This window comes from Bombina bombina, chromosome 9 (assembly GCF_027579735.1).
Source record: "Bombina bombina isolate aBomBom1 chromosome 9, aBomBom1.pri, whole genome shotgun sequence".
In the NCBI taxonomy this organism is placed as follows: domain Eukaryota; kingdom Metazoa; phylum Chordata; class Amphibia; order Anura; family Bombinatoridae; genus Bombina; species Bombina bombina.
In genome coordinates this window covers 255,330,240-255,341,128 of record NC_069507.1, presented here as the reverse complement: position 1 = coordinate 255,341,128, position 10,889 = coordinate 255,330,240, and positions in this window count along the sequence as shown.

Below are 10,889 nucleotides of genomic sequence, written 5' to 3'. Positions count from 1 at the left end.
TCATTGCTAACAGAGGTAAATTACAGATATTATAAAAAACTTTTAAATGAAATTGCTTCATTAACCCCTTAACGACTGAGGACGTGCAGGGTACGTCCTCAGAAAAAAGGCAGTTAACGCCTGAGAACGTACCCTGCACGTCCTCAGTGTGGAAAGCAGCTGGAAGCGATCCTGCTCGCTTCCAGATGCTTTCCGGTTATTGCAGTGATGCCTCGATATGGAGGCATCCTGCAATAACCTTTTTAAGCCATCCGGTGCAGAGAGAGCCACTCTGTGGCCCTCTCTGCACCGGAGATCGGTGGCTTACTTTGTTGGTGGGTGGGAGCCGGACCGGGAGGCGGGTGGCGGCCATCGATGGCCCTGGTTATGTGAAGGGGGGCGGGATCGTGGGCGGGTGTGGCTGGGGGCGTGCACGGGCGCGCGCACGTGCACAGGAGGGTGGGGGCGGGCGCGTGCAGTTTTTATTGCAAACTGGGTACTGGCAGACAGCTGCCAGTACCCAAGATGGCCCCCAATAAGGCAGAGGGGAGGGTTAGAGAGCGGTTTTGGGGGGGATCAGGGAGGTTGGGGGCTAAGGGGGGGATCCTACACAGTAGCATATGTAAATATGCTTAAATTTTTTTTATTTTTTTTTTAAAAACCCTTTTATTTTAGTACTGGCAGACTTTCTGCCAGTACTTAAGATGGCGGGGACAATTGTGGGTTGGGGGAGGGAAGGGAGCTGTTTGGGTGGGATGTGTCAGATGGGAGGCTGATCTCTACACTAAAGCTAAAATTAACCCTGCAAGCTCCCTACAAACTCCCTAATTAACCCCTTCACTGCTAGCCATAATACACGTGTGAGGCGCAGCAGGATTTAGCGGCCTTCTAATTACCAGAAAGCAACGCCAAAGTCATATATGTCTGCTATTTCTGAACAAAGGGGGTCCCAGACAAGCATTTACAACAATGTGTGCCATAATTGCACAAGCTGTTTGTAAATGATTTCAGTGAGAAACCTAAAATTTTACTTTTTTTTTAATTTGATCGCATTTTGCGGTGAAATGGTGGCATGAAATATACCAAAATGTGCCTAGATCAATTCTTGGGGTTGTCTACTAGACTACACTAAAGCTAAAATTAACCCTACAAGCTCCCTAAAAGCTCCCTAATTAACCCCTTAACTGCTGGGCATAATACACTTGTGGTGCGCAGTGGCATTTAGCGGCCTTCTAATTACCAAAAAGCAACGCCAAAGCCATATATGTCTGCTATTTCTGAACAAAGGGGATCCCAGAGAAGAATTTACAACCACTTATGCCATAATTGCACAAGTTGTTTGTAAATAATTTCAGTGAGAAACCGAAAGTTTGTGAAAAAATTTGTGAAAAAGTGAACGATTTTTTGTATTTGATCGCATTTGGCGGTGAAATGGTGGTATGAAATATACCAAAATTGGCCTAGATCAATACTTTGGGATGTCTACTAAAAAAAAATATGTACATGTCAATGGATATTCAGAGATTCCTGAAAGATATTAGTGTTCTAATGTAACTAGCGCTAATTTTGGAAAAAAATGGTTTGGAAATTGCAAAGTGCTACTTGTATTTATGGCCCTATAACTTGCAAAAAAAGCAAAGAACATGTAAACATTGGGTATTTCTAAACTCAGGACAAAATTTAGAAACTATTTAGCATGGGTGTTTTTTGGTGGTTTTAGATATGTAACAGATTTTGGGGGTCAAAGTTAGAAAAAGTGTGTTTTTTTCCATTTTTCCTCATATTTTATCATTTTTTTTATAGTAAATTATATGATATGATGAAAATAATGGTATCTTTAGAAAGTCCATTTAATGGCGAGAAAAACAGTATATAATATGTGTGGGAACAGTAAATGAGTAAGAGGAAAATTACAGCTAAACACAAACACCGCAAAAATGTAAAAATAGCCTTGGTCCCAAACGGACAGAAAATGGAAAAGTGCTGTGGTCATTAAGGGGTTAAGGCCTTTGGGGGATGCAGATCGTAATTCATGTATCCATCTGCATTCTTTTTGCAGAAGTAATTTGTTAATGTCTCCCCTTCTCCCTCTCAATTTAAGTTGTTCAATTGCAAAAAAGTGTATTTGATACTTATCATCCTTGTGTACAGTATTCATATGTTTAGCTACAGGTACATTACGGTCCCACTTTATATCTCCCATGTGTTCCAGTACTCTGGTGCGTAATTCACGGGAGGTCTCGCCTACATAAATTAGGGGGCACTTGCATGTCGCTACATATATGACTCTTTTTGTTCTGCAGTTCATGAAATCATTTATCTGATAACTTTTTCCTGTCTGGGGATGTATAAAGGTTTTCATGGGTGCCATATTTTTACATGCCTGACACCGGCCACATTTAAAGAAGCCTTTGGTTTCTTGAAGCCATGTCCTTTGTTTAACTTGGGAGAAGTGACTTCTAGTCAGGATATCCTTTAGGTTCTGAGATCTCCTATTAGTTATATTAGGTTTCTCAGTGATTACTTCTGACAAGTCAGGGTCATCATGCAAGACGTGCCAATGTTTTTGGAAGATATTACGAATAGTATTATTTTTCTCATCAAAGGTACCAATCATTCTAATTTTGTTGGTATTTTCACTTTCATCTACTTTCCTTTCTTGTAATAGAGTTGGTCTCTCTAGTGCTTTTGCACGTTGATAGGCTTTTTTGAGGCATCTATTTGGATAACCTCTTTCTTTAAACCTTTTTCTCAATTCTTTGACTTCTGACTCGAAATCTTCCATAGTGCTGCAATTACGTCTTGCCCTAAGGTATTGTCCATAAGGAATACCCATCTTTTGACTTTTTGGATGGTAACTTTTCCAATTTAGGAGGCTATTAGTAGATGTCTTTTTTCTGAAAAGCTTGGTACTGAGGGACCCATCAGATTATTTTTTGATCTCTAAGTCCAAAAATGAGATATTAGTTTCTTCAATAGCAGAGGTATAGTGCATACCATGTCTATTGTCATTTAGCCAGTACATAAAGTTTTTAAAGTCCTCCTTTGAACCTGTCCAAAGTATAAGGACGTCGTCAATATAGCGAATGTACAAATCCATAAATTTCATGAATGGATTAGTGTCTTGATTAAGGATATGCGTATGTTCTATCCACCCTAGGAAAAGATTGGCATACGTTGGTGCACAGCATGTACCCATTGCTGTGCCCTTTTTCTGTCGGTATATTTTATTATCAAACAGAAAGTAATTGTGTTGTAACACAAATTCTAGGAGATCAAGGACAAAATCATATTTTTCATTACCACAGGGATTAATCGTTTTAAGAAAGTATTGTATAGCTTCTCTGCCCAGAGAGTGAGAAATATTAGAGTACAAGCTCTCAACATCTATGCTTGCCAGTAAGGTGTTCTCTTGTACATGAATGTTTTCCAAACATTTTAGGACATCTTTAGTGTCCTGAACATATGATGTTAGAGTGTATACAAATTCTCTTAACTTTTTGTCAATGTAAATACTGGTGTTTTCAGTAAGGCATCCATTACCAGACACTATCGGCCTGCCCGGTGGTGCCTTAATATCCTTGTGGATCTTTGGCAGACTATAGAACGTTGCTATTCTTGTAGTCATATTGCACATAAATTGATATTCAGATTTGGTGATAATTCTTTCACCATAGCCTCTATCTAATAGTGACTTAAGATCTCTTATGAATATCAATGTAGGATCCTGTGGTAATATCTGATAGTATTCTGTATTTTTTAGAATTTCAAGACACATCTCTTTGTATTGGGTATTTTTCATAATAACCAAGTTACCGCCCTTGTCAGCATTCTTAATTGTTATCTCATGATTATTCTTCAGTTCAGTTAATGCTTTTCTTTCTTTGAAGCTCAGATTTTTCTTAACTTTACTTTTACAGTTAAGAGCTTCTAATTCAGTAGTGACAAGGGAGACAAATTTATCGATGGTGGGGTATTTTGATATAGCGGGCATAAAGGTGCTCTTTGGTTTTACTACACTGTTCGTTTGTACATAACCAGTGTCATCATTTTCATCAAGTAATGTTATCATCAGATTAACTATCTCTTGATCTTCCTCTTCAACACTCATATCAGAAAGACACGCTTTATTAGCCTCTTTATGGTATTTATGAAGTGCTAATTTTCTCGCAAAGAGGTGTGTGTCTTTAACCCAATTAAAATTGTCATCTTTGGGAGTAGGAATAAATTAAAGACCTTTAGATAACAGAGTATGGTGTTCAGATCTTAACTCTATGTCTGCCAAATTGATGATTTGTAGTCCCTCATCTCTCACTTTTGTTTGTTGGATTTTGTTTTGGTTTGTTGCCTTGTTCTCACTGTTCTTTTGGTGGGAACAGATCCTTCTCTAAAAAAATCCTCGTTATAGAGGGTTCAGTTATGGGTATAGTTACATTCGTATTGACTATTTGTGTTGATTCCTCTTATGAAGCCTCAGATTCAGTGGAGGAGTTCTCAGGTGTATTCCCTTTACCTCTAGCTTCTTGTGTGTATCTAGTGTTCTTACGTCTATAATTAGCTTTGTATATATTTCCCTTCTGATGGTCTGACCAGTCCCTCTGTAGTTTTCTATTTTTAGTTTCACTTAATTCCTCTTTCAACTAATCAATATGAAATTTTAATTTTTGATCTAGAGCATCAAAATCTTTGTGTGAGGTAAACTTATTAGTTTGTACTTTCGCTTCCTCCACTAATTTAGTCAATTGCTCATATTGATTTCTTTCATATTCTAATGTAAGTTTCATTAGGTCAAGTGAGCACTGTGTCAGAATCTCTTGCCATCTCAAAACAAAGTTTTCATCAGAAATGTGAAAGGAAGGTGCTAATTGAATCCTTAGGCCCCTTGGAATAAGTTTATTTTTAACATAGTTTTCAAAACTGAAAATCTCCCAAAATGATTTTACTTGCTTCTTCATAATTTTAGCTATGCTCTTAAATGCTTCTTCAATATTGGAAGCTTGTGGACAAACATTACCTACATTTAGGGTAAAGAGCCTTTCGGCCTCGTTTCCATTTATCAAAGTCAATGGTCGAGGATAGATAGCCCGCCATAGCTGTCTATTCTCAATACCCTTAAAAATACAAATTCTATAGTGTGAATTAAATCACTAGATAAATATTAATATGTTAGGAAAATTAAGGGATTTTGGCATTGAAGCCAAGTGCTGAATTAGGCACTAGTGAATTAATAAGAAGAGGGGTTAAAAATAAACACTTTATTTAACAAATATGCTGTAACGAACAAAATTATCAAATTGGATCAAATTAAAGAAGTGGGTAATCACCATCCACTCCTAAATATTCACTTAGGGATGATCCAACAAGGTTAAAAACATTAAAAAGGGCTGTGTGCCCTAGAGGCTCTATTGCTGAAACACAGGAGACAGAATGAAGTGAGCAGAAGAATGTACAGGGATTTATCCAATCACACAGACTATGCGCTCAAAGGCGTCCTCCTGCCTGCGTACTGCTGGGATTGAACCCAGTCAGCCGATTGCTAAATAAATCCCCTGTATCTTATCGTCACATTATAACCAAAAATCACTCAGTTAATCTGCATGTCATACAGCATGCTTGTATTTCCACAACTTGCTCAAGATTCACTCTAAATGGCTTGTATGCGTTTATAAATAGATACAGTGTGTCACCAATCGTCACTGTGTAACACAAAAGTTCATCAATGATTCATCTGTATACTAAATATATATCATTATGAGTAGTTACAAACAATGATCAGTCATTTTATACACAGTACTTAGATATACACACGATATAAAGCGCTCATTATACACATAGAGCCAGTACTGTTGTGGGCTAAAGATTATACATAAAGTATAAATCGCTATAGTTAGCAATCATTTGAACTAAAGTAACAAGCCGTAGTCACAGACATGGCTGCTCGGGTAGATGAGTCAGTTGGATGTCACTGGTGTCAGTATGTCACAGACATGGCTGCTCGGGTAGATGGAGTCAGTGGGACGTCACTGGTGTCACTATGCCACAGAGTCAGTGGGACATCACTGGTGTCACAGGCATGGCTGCTCGGGTAGAGTCAGAGGGACGTCACTATGTCACAGACATGGCTGCTCGGGTAGATGGAGTCAGTGGGACGTCACTATGTCAGAGTCATTGGGACGTCACTGGTGTCACTATGTTACAGACATGGCTGCTCGGGTAGATGGTGTCAGTGGGACGTCACTGGTGTCACTATGTCACAGAGTCAGTGGGACGTCACTGGTGTCAATGTCACAGACATGGCTGCGGTAGATGGAGTCAGTGGGTCGTCAGACGTGGCTGCTCGGGTAGATGGAGTCAGTGGGACGTCACTATGTCAGTGGGACGTCACTGGTGTCACAGACATGGCTGCTCAGGTAGAGTCAGAGGGGCGTCACTGGTGTCACTGTCACAGACATGGCTGCTCTGGTAAATGGAGTCAGTGGGACGTCACTGGTGTCACTATGTCACAGAGTCAGTGGGACGTCACTGGTGTCACTATGTCACAGACATGGCTGCTCGGGTAGATGGAGTCAGTGGGACGTCACTATGTCGCACACCTGCAATACTGTGACAAAGAAAATCATTACCTCCCTGAGATAGATAGGGCTCCCCATAGTGTTAATTTGTTTTCTTACAAGTTCATCCTACACTAAATAGATTTTCCTGTCAGACTTGGGGAGGCAGAGTATATTAGCCAATCGGGACAGAGCACCTAAAGTACTTTCTCATTCTATAGAGCATGTCTTTTTATCACTATTGGTCCTGCAACTCTGTGTTTAACCCCCGCAAAAAACAGCTAAACACATAGGTAAAACATCCTTCGGGTGGTCCAAAGGCAGAAAACTGTCAATGAGCCAATCAGTAGCACTTGTTCTACAGGTGGGTGATGTCACTAGTGCTGCTGATTGGTTCAGAGGCAGACGTCGCTTAAGACCAGCAGTTCTCTGCAGCTCCCAAGCCGTAATTTCACTATGAGTAGACAGAAATACAATTATATATTCTACCAAATGAGAGCATGCCATTCTGTTTACTGTAATGGCCCTTTAATAATGTTTTGATAAAATATATATTTAAATATGTGATGAAAAATGAGTAAAACATACCTTTAGGATACCATTTTACTAAGTGCTTAGCTATAAATATGATAGGCTTCACGTGCCTTGTACAGGGCTTTGGGAGTGCATTGCTAAATATCATTGAGGCTATATACATGTCTTATAGGCATGGGAAAAAAATGAGTTATCAATAATATGGCATCAGGCTGCACCATTCGGCTTTATTCAGCACCAGATTTATTAGGATCTGGATTTGCAGAGATCTTTGGGGGTTGCATTTTGACACCAATAAATCCAGCAAGGGAAATAACTGAATGCTGCTGCCTGTGGCCTATTCTGCATTAGGTTACTAAACAATAACACTATTTCACCCCTGTCTCATGCCTAACCTCAGGTGATTTGTACACACTCAGATTCAGTATAGAATGTAACTGATTCTGTGTAAAAAAACTAAAAATGCTGCTGGAAATGTGTTTTTAAGCAGGGTTGTGTAGTCGGAGTCAATAAAAATGTACTGACTCCAACTCGGATAACAAAATAAAATACTTTTTTTTATAGAGACATGAAACATAACATTCCCAGCAAGCATATGCTTGAAATATTTTGGATATTTTCTTGTAATGGATTGGAATAATGATTGCCCTACACATAGTATAGGGTAGGAGTGGCAAACCTATGAGCTTAGTGCCCAAGCTGGCACTTCACCAGGTTACAACCATACTGCTTTATTTTAAAGGGGCAGTAAACCTAGTTCAGAATGATATAACATTAGCTTTGCGCCAGCTTTGTAAAGCAAAGGGTTAGATAGATATTTTACAACGAAAACAGAACGCCGCTCCTGGCTCTATTGAGCTGGTCTGTTTTCTTCTCCTAAGCGCATCGTGGCACGCTGTCTAATCACAGCCGGCCCGATCGCGCTATTAAACTCAATGTAGCCCGCTACCAGAGTGCGAGCGAGTTACATTGAGTTTAATAGCACGATCAGGCGCGCTATGACTAGACAGCGTGCCAGCTATGCGCTTACGAGGAACAAGGAACAGTAGAAGTGTGAGGATTGTCCGAGTTGTATGCTGTCCCTTTAAGGATTTTACTTCCTCTTACTATTTAAGGACCCACCTCCTATTTACCTATGCTGGCGAATTGAGTGTTGTAGCCATTCAGCTACGGATTCTTATCCTTGCTAGCTCTGAGGAATTACTTTCCTACGATTCCTGTTACCTGTTTCCAGACTTTCTGAAGCTTCCAGTTTACTACTCTGAAGTTACAGCTGTCTCTCTCCTTGCTTCCTGAGAGATTGTGTGCTCTACTCTGACGTCATCAGCTACGGACGTGCAGAGCAACCTGAACAGCCTTTCTCACTCCCGGCTTCTCCGGTTGCAGTGTGAGCTATCAGTGATTCAGTTCAGCCTGTCTCACTCCCGACAACTCTGGTACCAGCGTGAGCTCATCCCTCCTGATAACGGTAACACATTTATTTTGCCAAGTTGATTTAAGTAAAGTTATTCTTAATTAATCTTACTGCTTCGCTTTGGCATAGATTAAGTCAATGTGATAACTGAGGAAATCTCGTTATTGTTATCACAGTGACACACTACCACTATTTTGAATACAAAGGTGATTCTGTTAAACCTATACCTTAGTATTAAGAACTCAACTAAATATCTTCTAAGAAATACCTATAAATAAGTAGTACTTTACATAATTCGCCAGCCACATAGAAAGTGAGGAATAGCTATATATAATTCCTAATAAATTTCTGCACTTGTGAAATTTGACGTACTACTTAGAGGTTGACATGGATCAGGATACTATGGCAAATCGTATCCAGGCTCTGTCAGATAGAATGGATTACATTAGCAACTCCTTCCAAGAACTACAAGCTGAGAACCAGGCACTTAAAGCCTGTCTTAGAGAAGTTCTCTCAGTAAAACCTAGTCAAACAGAGACACACCCAGAACCCTCGGTTTCACCCCCTGAAAAGTTCACTGGGACTCGTTCTCAATTCAGAGGATTCAAAAACTCCTGCTTGTTATTATTTGAGCTCAAACCCAGAACTTATCCCTCAGAGAGGGTTAGAGTACTGACTGTGATCTCGTACCTCAGGGGTGAACAGAGAGCCTGGGCGGATTCGTATTATGAGAGGCAGGATTCTATATTGGGATCATTAGATGGGTTTTTTGCTGAAATGTCTATCCTTTATGATGACCCATTCAAACAGATTTCTGCAGAGAACACTTTGAGATCCCTTAAACAATCAAAGAATCCTGTAGAAGTATATATAACCCAGTTTAAAATCTCTGCCACTGACTCTCTATGGAACGAAGTATCCCTAAAAAATCAGTTCCGAATTGGTCTCTCAGAAGAGATTAAGGACGAGCTTTCTCGCATTGGAATTCCAGAAACCCTTGAGGAACTTTTCTCCCTTGCTATAAGTATTGACCGACGCCTCAGGGAGAGGCGCTCAGAAAAAGCAAGCTCCTCCAAAAGATATATTCCTTCCCCGAGTTACACCACGAAGGATTATGCTCAACCCATGGAAATAGGGTTTGTGAAAGGGCCGCTACCACCTCAGGAAAAATTGAGGAGAAAAGCTCACAATTTGTGCATGTATTGTGCAGCTACAAATCATGAGGTTAAGGACTGTCCAGTCCTCTCTAAACAAAAATCATGTAAGTTATCCAACTTCCATTTAAGTTCTGCGAGTGATACACTGTCATCCAGGTTTATAACCATACCCATTGTTTTGCAGTGGGACAACAACAGGATCACGACTGAAGCTATTGTTGACACGGGTTCCTGTGGGAATTTTGTTGATATGAAATTTGCAAAATGTAATAAAATTCCATTGTTGTGTAAGCAGAACCCTGTCTCTGTAAAGGTCATTGATGGTAGGTCTTTGTCCACAGGTCCAGTCACCCATCAGACATTACCACTACATCTTTCCATAAAGACTTCCATTTCTGGGGATTTAACCTTAGATGTCATACATTCCCCTATGTTTAATGTTATACTTGGAATTCATTGGTTACGCCAACATAAACCTCTAATTGATTGGTATAATCTTAGTCTCACTTTTCCTACAACCACTCCTCCCGAAACAAAACATAGTACACCTACAGTACTAAACATCACAGAATCAGTTATTCCCACACATTATCTCGATTTCAGTGACGTTTTTGATAAAAAGGATGCTGAAACTCTGCCACCTCATAGGGCATACGATTGCCCGATTGATCTCCTTCCTGGGGTTTCCATCCCTTTCGGGCATATCTATCCATTATCTAAGCCCGAACTGGAACACCTTAAGAGTTATATTGATGAGAACCTCAGGAAGGGGTTTATAAGACCTAGCACCTCGCCAGCTGGGGCTGGCATGTTCTTTGTCACTAATAAGGATGGGTCTTTAAGGCCTATTATTGATTACAGAGAGCTGAACAGATGTACTAGGAAAAATAGGTACCCACTCCCACTTATACCCGAGCTGATAGAGAGATTGAGGGGTGCCTCGGTTTTCACAAAATTGGATCTCTGAGGTGCCTATAATCTCATCAGAATGAGAGCTGGAGACGAATGGCTTACAGCATTCAGGACCAGATAGTGCCTGTTTGAGTATACTGTAATGCCATTCGGATTGTGTAACGCTCCAGCTACATTTCAATGTTTAATTAATGACATTTTCAGGGACATACTAGATGTTTACGTGGTTGTATATTTGGATGACATCCTGATCTACTCTGCAGACCTTAACCAACACAGATTACATGTAAGGAATGTCCTATCCAGATTAAGAGAACACCGGCTTTATGCCAAACTTGAAAA